Genomic DNA, 12109 nt, shown 5'->3' on the forward strand with positions numbered 1-12109 from the left:
AGTATCACACTGGAGATTCATTCATTAGAATTATATTGGCACAGAAAGCACTCTTCCAAATCAATACGGAAAATATGGCAATCATATGGAAATATGGACAAGGCAGTTTTATTTTTAAAAACACAAACGGTCAATACTTACTTGGAAAGATGTTCATCCTAACTATTAAAGAAGCAACCAGATGCAATTGTTTCTACACAACAAATTGGCAAAGATGGAAACATTGGATTGTTCTTAGCGTGGGAGGGTATGGCAAGACCTGCATTCTTGCACTCCGTTGATGGGACCGTAAATGATGCCACCTATTTAGGGAGCTTTTAAATGAAAGTACAATTTTTAAATAAATGTAGCTTTCATGAAGCCTTGGGGTTTCCCAGGTGGCACTAGTCGTAAAGAACTTGTCTGTCAATGCAGGAGACATAAGAAATGCAGGTTTGATCCCTGGGTTGGGAAGGTCCCCTGGAGGGGGAAATGGCAACCCCCTCCAGTATTCCTGCCTGAAGAATCCCACGGACAGAGAAGCCCTGTAGGCCTCAGTCCATAGGGCTGCAGAGAGCTGGACACGACTGAAGTGACTTAGGGGGCACAGGCAGCTTTCGTGCAACAATTCCAAGGGCTTTACTCAGATACGCAGATATTTGAGGAAGCAAGTCAAACATATATGCATAAAAATGGTCCTTGCAGCATTGTTTATCATAGAAAGACCTGGAAATGACCCAAATGTCCTTTAATAGGTGGCAAAACCACAGAAGAGACTAATAGTAATTCAACTGTTAAGAAGAATCACTCAAAAAAAAAAAAAAAAAGATGACCCGGATCTACATGTGCTGACATGGAACAAGGTGTGGAGATACTGTTTCATAAAAGAAAAATAAATAAATGAATAAAAGCAATATATGTGGCTGGAATTCATTTTGGGTAAAACAAAAGTGGGTAAAAATAGTTATTTGTGTTTATATATGCATAGAACACTGAGAAAGGAACGTAAGAAACTGTAAACTGAAGTTAACTTCGAGAATGGGAATAAGACTTCGATAAGAGGCATTTTTCATTTAGTTTTCATTTGACAATCTTATAAGTGATTTGAATTTTACCATGAGCATATATTACTTTTATAAAACAAAATAAGGTAATTAAGCCAAAGGCTTCAGCAGCACATGAACCACGAACTTCCAGATGTTCAAGCTGGTTTTAGAAAAGGCAGAGGAACCAGAGATCAAATTGCCAACATCCACTGGATCATAGAAAAAGGAAGAGAGTTCCAGAAAAACATCTACTTCTGCTTTATTGACTATGCCAAATCCTTTGACGGTGTGGATCACAATAAACTGTGGAAAATTCTGAAAGAGATGGGAATACCAGACCACCTGACCTGCCTCTTGAGAAACCTATATGCAGGTCAGGAAGCAACAGTTAGAACTGGACATGGAACAGCAGACTGGACTGAACTGAAGGGAAGTAGGAGCTCAGCTGCCAGCATATGCAGCGGCTGTGAGAACGGCGGCCTCGTTCTGGGGCCGCTCCTCCGGCAGTCGCTCGCCCTGCAGTCGCTGCCTCTGCAGCTGATAGCAGCCCACCCTACATATTTCCACAGTGAAGTTAGACTCACCTCCAGCAGGGAGCACTCGCCACAGGCCTGTGTCCTTCTGCTTTCCTCCCCAGACCCTGACGGATGTCCTGAGTCTGAGGTCTGAGGGATTCAAAGCCCCAGGAGCGGTGTTGATGGGAACTGGGTGGGTGGCGCCTCAGCTCAGGGAGGCGCTCTGCGCTCTTCGCAGAGGGCGCCCCCGCCGTCTGTCTCCCCACCCTCCGGCACCCATGCTCGAGGTAGACACCTAAATAAACCACTGCACTCAGGAATTTGGCTCAGGGTCTGCCTTGCAGGGAACCCTGTCAGAACTGCACACCCTTGGAGGTCCTTTTCCTAGGGCTCTGCAGAGGCCATGTTGAGAGCATGTTGCCAAAAAACCGGCCTCTGTTCACCAATGCCGAAGATAAACATGGAGACAGAATTCTGAAGGAGTAGGAGGGAGTATCTTCATTACTCTGCCAGCAAAGGGGGACCATAACACGCGAGCACTTTCAGGACTGTGCCCCCCTTCCTGGGAAACCGGAAGAGGGCTCATAGCTTTAGGTTGGAAAACGGGGCTGAAGATAAGGATCAGGGCTGATGTGGTCTTGCATTCTCCTCCTCCTGGCAGCATTGAGATCATGAGAGCTGGTGGCATCACGTGATTCCAGGACAGGTTCTGGTGGCCCTTGAGGTGACTGTCTGGTGACATTCTTTCTGGAATGAAGAGTGCTCCCAGAGGAAAGGAGTGTTAGGCAGTGTTGTCTTGCAGGGCTAAACATCAGGTATATCTAGAGGGCAATCACTTTCAGAGTGCAATTAAGCAAGAAAGAGGGAGAGCAAATATCTGCAGGTTAAATTGGTGGATAGAACAAGGGCTGGATAAGGAGCTAACAAAACGGGATACTGTTGGGGGCCAGCGTGAGGAACTCCACCTGTGGCAAAGTCATGAGGAAGGAAGCTTGGCATACACAAAGGCGTGATCAAGCCTCAGGAAACCCCCTGTTCCCGAGCATCTATCCCCAAAACCAGAGTACTTTATGGGGGGCTCTCCCCCATAACCATTTCTCTCAGAGAAGGAGTTAACTTGCAGCTCCAGTTAATAAAAATTCCTGGGCGTGACAAGAGTGTTTCAACTTACAAACTCTGAAGATTCTCTGGCCTGCCTGATCAGGCTCGTCCCGGCTGCATGTGATTGTTTACAGCCTCCGAACTGTGAGAGGCACGGGATGTTTTAAAACTTTCTAAATACAGACTCTTTTGAGAAGTTAGAAGATCATTAGTATAGTATTAGTGGGTTGATTAGAAATTATATTGGTGAAGGGTTTTTTTCATTTGTCGTGCCAATAATTACTGCTAATTCCCTGCCCTGGGTGTGACAAGGATGTCTCAGGTCAAACCTCTCTGCTGACAGACTAGCTTGTGTGACAGCCTCTCAGCCATAAACAGCACAGAGAGTTTGGAGTATTAGCATAGGGCTTTTTTCATTGATGAGTCAATGATTGCCATCAGGCCTCCGTATCCTTAGGCACCTGGGAATATATTAATCAATGTATTTGGAATATAGAAAAGGAAATATAGTAGTTTTTTGATGTTAGCAATACTAGACTTTTTGAGTTAATGAATTCTTTTATTATAGACCACTGTACTTTGTTATAAATCATTGTGTCCTTGCTATGCAAAAATATAACTTTATCACTATCTTAAGACAAAATAGATCTTAAGGGGAACATTGTGGAAGGGTTTACATTTGTTGAGCCAATATTTGCTGCTAAATCTCCATATTCCTGCCTTTATAATGAATATAACTAGCATATAGGAGAAATAAGTATTAACCTTTAAGATTAATCATGTTAAACCTTAGGTTAAGTAAGTTCCTTTCTTGACTGTAACTCACTACACCCTCACCCTGTAGGAATGCAACTTTATTTGGAGGGTGGCGCCTGATTTAAGAAAAAATTACCCCTGGAAAAATAAGTTTTCTGGTTAACTGACCGGTATCAGAAAGGGCCATAAAATGTCAGCAGACCTCATGGCCGAAAGATGATGAAACTCATAAGACCTTCGTATAATTTTATATGAAGCACCTGATTGTGACAAGGGTCAGGTCTGCTGACCCCCGTGTGACTCTGTATTCATCCCTATGTATAACAAAAAGATATATAAACAAACCTGAAAAATAAAGAAATCGGATCAGTTTCTGGAAAGACTGATTTCCCTGTGTTGTTTCTTTCTCACTCCCCGTTTTCCTGGCTGAACCCCCATCTGAAATGTGGGTACTCACCAAGCCTGCTAATTCTGCCTGGGCTTCTGAGATCGGACCGGGGAGGCCTCAGTGCCTCCTCTCCTTCGGGAGAATGGAAAGACGCCTGTGGCCTACATAGGTGGTGATTGGTATTCCATGTAAACCAGTTATTCAGCCTCTTTTCTCCACTAATTCTCCTACTACACTATCTATTTCTAATCTCCCTCTATATCTGTAGTTAAATAAGTTTTTTCCAGGATGCTGATTCCGTCCCCACCTTCGAATCACCCTGGATCCCCCAGGGCTGGACCCTGGCAGGATACCTCAGTTTCTGCTATAGCACCACCGACAACAGTGTGACGTTCAATGACCAAGATTCAGCATCGTGGCAGGCCCTCCACCGGGGCTCTCCAGGACCACCTCGTTTCATCATTCCAACCACCTGTGCATGCATGCATGAGTGCGTGTGTGTGTGTGTGTGTGTGTGTGCGTGTGTGTGTGTGCTCAGTCACGTCTGACTCTTTGCAACACTGTGGACTATAGCCTGGCAGGATCCTCTGTCCATGGGGATTCTCCAGGCAGGAATACTTGAGTGAGTTGCCATGCCCTCCTCCAGGGTATGTTTCTGACCCAGGGATCGAACCCATGTCTCTTAGGTCTCCTTCATAGGCAGGCGGGTCCTTTACCTCCAGTGATACCTGGGAAACCCTCATCGACCTGTGAGGCGTATGCTATTCTGATCTCCATTTCACCCTTGAGAAAACTGGGGTGACTGAGTTTACTGAGTCTCAGAAAGCTGGGGTGGATGAGGAGCAGCCCCCTAGCTTTACATGGGCCAGCTCATGCTCCTTGGGCTCTTGCTTGTAGAATAAAGGGCTCACAGGTCACTTCCTGTGGGGCTCCCACTCAGCAGAGATAAGAGGCTGATTAGCAAATCTAAACTGGGAAAAATCCGTTTAAGATGCTAGAGTCAGGCAGTTGGGAACTGAAGGGTGAAGATAGAGAAAGCATTTCATCTCAGGAAGGAGAAAGGCAACCTCTGGAGTAATGCTTCGGGGTGGGGGGGGCATCCAGGGAATCACCCCTCTACACTGTGTCCACATCATTAGGCATGGGCCTGGGTATGGCGGCAAAAAGAGTGGAACATGGCATGGGAACAGTTAGTCAGCTTGATCACCAGCAGCTGTTACTCTGGGTATTGGGCTTTCAGAGAAAAGCTGGAGCCTGAGAACAAGACCAGTTTGAGGAGGGGTCCACATCTCCGCTGGGCTTTACTGGTGGGTTAGTGGTAAAGAATCTGCCAGCCAATGCAGGAGATGTAAGAGACGTGGGTTTGATCCATGGGTTGGGAATATGCCCTGGAGAAGGAATGGCTGGGGAAATCCCATGGACAGAGGAGCCTGGTGGGCTACAGTCCTAGGGGTCCCAAAAGATTCGGACACGACTGAGCAACTGAACAACAATAACAACCACCACAGCTCTGCCAAAGCTCTTGTGGATTTGAACTCCCTCCTTAATCACCCATCAGATTAAGAAGAATATTCTGCAAGTAAAACCACTGTGTTTGCAAATGTAGCTTCAAGATAAATCCCTTAGTCTGCCTCCAGCCTTGATGCCACTTCTTATCCCCACTCCCCAATGATAATTTGGAACTTCTTTTAGAGATGGGGTGGGGGTGGGGTGCTCAGCAAACTGGTCTTGCTCCATTTGGAAATTCTAACAAGGCTGACGGGGCAAGCCCTCTGGGCTGAGGCCAATAGGGTGGAGGTGGTCCTGTGGGGGTGGCTCCCTGCCTGCCAATATTGCACACACCTGGCCTGATTTTCCTTGGGGCTGGGCTTTCTGCAGGCATCACACAAGCCATGTCTCCGCAGATGGCCTCCTGAATCTAAGATGACAGCTGCTGCTCCATGCAAGTTCCTTGCCCTAAACCACAGGGGATCCTTCCAAAATCTTATGGATGAGGGGTCTGAGAAAGGTACAAGTAGGAAGGGAGTTTAGAAAAACAAGGGGAAAGAATTTTATTAGCAGAAAATGCCAGGAACAGATTATTTTTCACTGATCAAAGCTCCAAGTATTCTTTGAATAATATTTATTCAAAGGGATGTTTTAAGTGGATAGAGAAGTAAACATCTGAACCCAGGATTGTCTCAGATTCTCTTGGGGGAAATAATCCTGGATGTGGGACCTGCCTCTGCAGTGTCCAGAGAAGGGAAACACAGATGGCCTGGCAACAGCCTGGTGCATTAAATTTTCAGGTGCTTCCCAAAGGTTAAAGCTCAGATAAACCCTGACAGGTACCTAGGTTTCCAACCTGGAGCTTTCCCCAGTAGCTGGAAGGTTCTGATCCTCCTTTAGAGTGCAAATACTGGGAGGGCATGGGGTACTGCAGCTGTTAGCAACACTTTATTCCTGCTGGGAATGAGGGCTTTGAGAAAAGGTTTTGAAGGAGGGAGGAGAGATGTTATAGGTTGAATTGTGCTACCCAGACCCACATGTTGAAGTCCCCCAGCAACTCAGAATGTGACCTTGATCAGAAATAAGGCTGTTGCAGATGTACGTCATTAAGACGAGACTGGGCCCTTAATCCAGTGTGACTGGCGTTCTTATAAAATAGGGAAATTTGGACACAGGCACACAGACGGAGAAAACACCACATGACGATGGAGGCAGATGTCAGGGCGATGCCGCTGTAGGCAAGGAGCACCAAAGATCACCAGCAAACCCTCAGGAGCTAGAGGAGAGTCTGGCACAGATTCCCCTCAACCCTCGAGAGAAACCAGCGCCATCAACATCTCGGTCTCTGACTTCTATGCGCCAGTCAATTTCTGCCGTCACCCAGTCTGTGGTTCCCTGTCACCATAGCCCTAGTGTCACAGAGTCCAGGCTTGTGCCGCTCACCACACGACAGGCCAAGAATCAGGAGACAATCTGCTGGGGGCAAGGAACAGCGATTTTATTTGGAAAGACAGCAGTCAGAGAACATGGCAGACTAGTGTCCCAAAGAACCATCTTTCCTGAGCCAGAATCCAGCCTTCTTTTATACCCAAAGGGGAGAGGGTGTGGCTGGTTGGTGCAAACTTTGGTGCAGGAATTCTTTGTTCTTGCAGCTGTCCACGTAGGTCAGGTCATAATGTTCCTGTAAAGCTCCAACAAGGCAAATGCTCTTCTCTGTTCTGCAGCTTTTTATTTCTATACAAATGGAAAGATGTTATAACCTTAAAGGTCAGAGAGCTGACAATGGGCTCTCTGTCTATTTCAGACTACAGCCGACATTCTTACCTTGTAGCAAAAGCAACAGAATACAAAGATTAAAGTAAAAAAGACATCCAGTATGGAGTCAGATGTGTTCTTCCCTGTTGCCTGAGCTGATTAATGATACAAGGAGTATGGACCGTGGTGGAATACACAGGAGGACAGAGGCCACACCTGGGAGGCTGGGACCGTGGGCCAGACTGCTTGGCGTTGGTAACCGATGAAGCGAGCAGGCCTGGGCACAGTCAGGACCAGGCTGTTTCCAGCCAGGCCAGGGGTGGGGAGAAAGTTTGCCTCCTCTGTCTCCTTGACTGAACACCCACCCATCTGCAGGCATTCAGGATGGTGAGCAAAGCTAAGTTCCTCCCACCTCCCTCAGGCAATCTGCTGCTGCTGAGAGCAGGAAGTTCAGGTGACTCACGGCTCTCTGAGGCCAACACACACCACGGGTGACAACCAGCCCTGAGAAGAAGTAGGAGCTCTAGTCACATCCAGCCCACTTTGGGCAAAACTTGTTTTTTCTGCCTCCAGCCTGCCTTCTTTTTGGATTTGCTGATGAATTTTGGTTCTTGTGCCATGTGGAAAAACCCTTATGGTGATTCACTACTTTTCCAAAGAGTCTCCCTGAAGATGCTTCATTCTCTAGAGTTATAGTTTCACACTGGAGTTCATAGGGAATCTTGGAGCGCTGAAGGTGGATCTGCAGGGCAGACATCCATGATGGGCAGAAGTTACAGATTACTGCCTCCTCTGATGCCAGACTTTGCCGGGAGGCCCCTCTGAGGGGCAGGCAGAGGGCGGGGACCTTGGGGCTCCAGCACTGAAGCCTGCGAGCTTGGCCTCCCCCATTGTCCCTTCCCAGCCTGCTGCTGGACCTTGTGCGGAGTGTGGGTGGAGCACCCATGGCCCCTGGTGGCCATCCAACTTGTCAGCCTCTTTCAAAGCATGGCTGAGACCTGCTCCACTTCAGCTGGGCCCAGCCCACTCGCATGCCTTCTTGGCCCTCTCCGTGTAGTACACACACACTCAGGCTGTCCTCCTTCCCTTTCTTTCCTTACTCAGCAGTACAAGCATCCTCCAGCCTCAGAAGCCTCGGTGTAATCTGTGAGTCTTGCACCCTCTGAATCTGCCAACTGCAGGCTGCCTCTCATGTCTTCATTTCTTCCCATTCCATTTAGCTTTTCCAGAGTCCAGGTCTTCACCTTGTCTCCCTTTGACAGTGCAGTGGCCTCCAGACTTCCTTGCTGCCGACCCCCGATCCTTTGGCCCTGGACTCTGAGTCTCCTTCAGAAAGCGCAGCTGCCAGCCCAGATCCCCTCAGTGCCCCTGAGTGCTGTATATGAGACGCTCCCAACTTGGGCTAGAATCAGCATAGCATGTGTGCTGAGCTGAATTTTATTCCTCCACCTGCCCCTTGTGGGGTGTTCTGGCAAAAGGGAGGAAAGAAATTGTTCCCCTGTTAGTATAATGCTGCCCTAGGACTGTGCTCCAAGGAGGGGCACGGTGGGTTCACACCCGCTCCACTCTGAGATGCCTGAAGGAGGGGGAGAGAGAGAAGCAAAGTGGACCCAGGCAGGCCCAGGGCAGGGGCATCCCCAGAGCTGGGATAGGCCAGGGAGACAAGGGGCACCCATGTGGCCCCTCAGTTTCCTGGGAGGCAGTGATGCAACGTCGGGTGGGAGCCTATGAAGACGCCCAGCAGGAGGGTCTGTCTCAGGTCCTTAAAGGAAGCAGAGATGATGGGTGGAGGGCAGTGGTAGTGGGGTTAAAGATTCCCTTCTTTTTTGCTTGCCTGTGGCTGGAATTGGGAGAAAGAGAGAAGGAGGGTCCAGGGTGGAGCTGGAGGATGAGGAACTGAGGCTAACTGAAAACTCTGAGCTCCTGTCTTAGCTCCTGCTACCCCATGACAGGCCCTGGGGGCCCCCGGACTCACTGCTTGGGTTCATATTTCCCTCTGTCCCCACAGCTCTTCTCCAGCTCTAAGTGCTAAACAAAAGACCAGCACCACTTAAGATCAGCTCAAGCGTTGCCTCCTCCGGGAAGTTGTCTCTGATTTCCTAAGTCAGGATTAACTCCCTTCTGTATGCCTCTCTTGGTACTTTTCTGTTCGATCAAACCATTTATCATGTTCATGCATGTTTGTTTGATAGTGCATGAACCCCCAGAACTTGGCGTAAGTACTAAATAGATGCTTATGGACTGAATAAAGAAAAAATAGGCAAATGGGTGTAGCAGAAGCCACCTCTAATCCAGACTCCTCTGCAGTAACCAGCATGCTCTTATGCCTTGTTGCTCCTCAGTAAATGTTGGTGACGTGTTAACTTGATGGAGCTTGTGATTATAATAATCTTATTTTGTGTCATTATTTTTACTCACTTCCTATGGGAGATATAAAGGAGAATGTCCTGCCCTGAGCTCACGGCAATTGTATTTTCTGACTTTCAGGCAACATAAACGGTTTAGGGCTTGCACTGGGTGTGTGGGGAGGCCCAGATGGCTGGGCAGCTTTGTTGGAGGATGCCCAAACACCAGATGACAGGATCATCTTGGCGTCTGTGGAGCACCTTTTTGTTCTTTTTCAGAAGTCTTTGCACTCACTTGATCTTATTTAGAGCTCCCAGAGTCAGGTGTCAGCCTGGCTTCCTGGACCAGGAGGGGTACCTCTAGGGAAGGAGATAAAGGGCCTCCCCTGGGCCACAGGGCAATTGACTGGAGAACCTGCTCCACCCAGAGCCCTGGCAGGAAGCCTCCTGTTCTGCCTGGGCACAGGGAAGTCCCATCACAACTCACAGCCCTTGTGGACAGGTTTCCTGGGGCTCCTCTTTCTCTCCCATGGACCAACATCTTGTTTTAGCCCTGTGAGATTCTGAGGCAGGAAACCAGGGTAAGTTGGACTCCGGGCCACGGCCACCTTACTGTCCCCACAGAAGCAGTAAAAGCAGGACACTGCCTGTGCCATCCGGGTCTTTGTTGAGAAACTTCCATCAGTGCCCTCGCACCTCCCCCTCTCACGGACCACTGCCCCCTCTCACTCTCAGAGCTTGAGTTTGTTTCTTTTTGAACTCACAGCTTTTGCAAACCACTGGAGAGAAGAAAGCCATCTGGAATTTCAAGCTTCTCAGCAGATTTGGCCCTGCCTGCAGTCCCTGGAAGCAGGAGAATCATCCTCCCAGCTCCTTGTACCCAGGGGGACTGTGATTCAGATCAAGGTTCGAGGCTGCAGCCTGAAGTCACTTCCTCACAGGCTGGGCACCACCGCCCTCCCCGCACCTCCTGCTGCACAAGAAGAGGGCCTGGGAGACGGGCTCACAGGACTCACTGCAGTCGACAGCCAGCTGCATGCGGGGCAGCATCATCTCAGGTCACACTCATCACCAGCCTCATGCATCTTCCTCACCAAGTGCTCAAGCAGCTTGCGGGGGACCCTGGAAACACTCGTTCAGAGTCTGGCTTGAGCTCTTAATAGAACCAGGTTTTAGGGTCTAGATACTTGGGCTACTTGAAGGAAGCTGACCCACAGGGCTTGATTTCTAGAACCCTCTTTTCCATCTGTAGACTTCATTGTAAGAACTTAGATCAAAAATCTACTTTCCCGAGGCATCTTTTTCTTTTTGCCTGGCATACCAATACCCAGCCCTCTTAATCCCAGCATCCCCTTCTTCTAACATCCAGTGTCACGGCACCAAAGACGAAAAGGAATGGCCTGACCCAGCATAATAGGTCGGTGTGAAGTTAACAGTGGGACCCTGGAACTGCTCTGCCTGATCCAAATACTGGTCCTACCACTGCTCTCCATGTGATCTAACTGATCTGAGCCTTGGTTTTCTCATCTGAGAAATGGGGGGTGTTTTGTTATGTCTTTGCAAAGTTCATGTTGAAGCCCTAACCCCCAGTGTCTCAGGATGGGACTCTATTTGGAGACACTGTTTTAAAAAGATGATTAAGTTAAAATGAGGTCAATTAGGGTGGGTCCTAATCCAATCTGACTGGGGTCCTTATAAGAAGAGGAAATTTAAATATACAAAAAGCCATCAGGGAAGCGTGCTCGCAGAAGGAAGGTCATGTGAGGACACAGCCAGGTGGCAGCCGTGTGCATATCCAGGATAGAGGCCTTGGGAGGAACTGTCCTGCAGGAACTGTCAGGACACCCTGACCTTGGACTTGCAGTCTCCAGAGCAATACATTTCTATTGTTTAAGCCCCCTAGTTGTGGCATTTGTTTATGGCAGCCTGGGGGACTGAGACAGGGGTGTCTGTAACTATTCCAGGACCCATTCTGGTTACATTCTTTTTAGAATCAGATTGCCTGAGGTCCAGTCCTTCACTAACTTTGTGATTCTGAGCAAGTCATCTGTCTTTCCTAAGCTTTCATTGTTCAGTCAGTACAATAGGGATACTTTTAGCACCTGCTATGAAGTCTGAAGAGTTTGTGTACATTAAGTGCTAAAGCCCACAGAGTTAGCAAACATGCAAGCAGGGATTCAAACACAGGTAGTCTGATTCTGAATAAATGCACCCAGAAAAACTCTATGGCAAGTCTATATTCATCACACACTTCATCTCACTGGCCGTGAGACATAGAAACAAAAGTAGTATTGCCCTCTGGACATAACTGTCAGCCAAGACTTCTATTTGGCCATTGAGCCGAAGAGCAGGGTTCTCTGGGGGTTTCTGCCTCACCCTTCAACTCTCTGCATCCCCTGAGGTGCTCCCCAGACCCATCCACTAGCACCTTCCATCCAGCATACAGCACAGGGCTTCCAGAGAAAATAACTCAAAACCTCAGCAGAGGGACTTCCCAGGAGGCACAGTGGATAAGAATCTGACTGCCAACACAGAGGATACAGGTTCGACCCCTGATCCGGGAAGATTCCACATGCCACAAAGAAATTAAGCCCATGAGCTGCAACTATTAAAGCCCACTTGCCTAGAGTCCATGCTCTGCAACAAGGGAAACCACCGCATGGCTCACCCACAATGAAGAGTAGCCCTTGTTCTCCTCAACTAGAGAAAACCCTTGCAAAGCAATGAAGACCTAGT

The sequence above is a fragment of the Capra hircus genome, chromosome 28 (assembly GCF_001704415.2).
Source record: "Capra hircus breed San Clemente chromosome 28, ASM170441v1, whole genome shotgun sequence".
Classification (NCBI taxonomy): Eukaryota; Metazoa; Chordata; class Mammalia; order Artiodactyla; family Bovidae; genus Capra; species Capra hircus.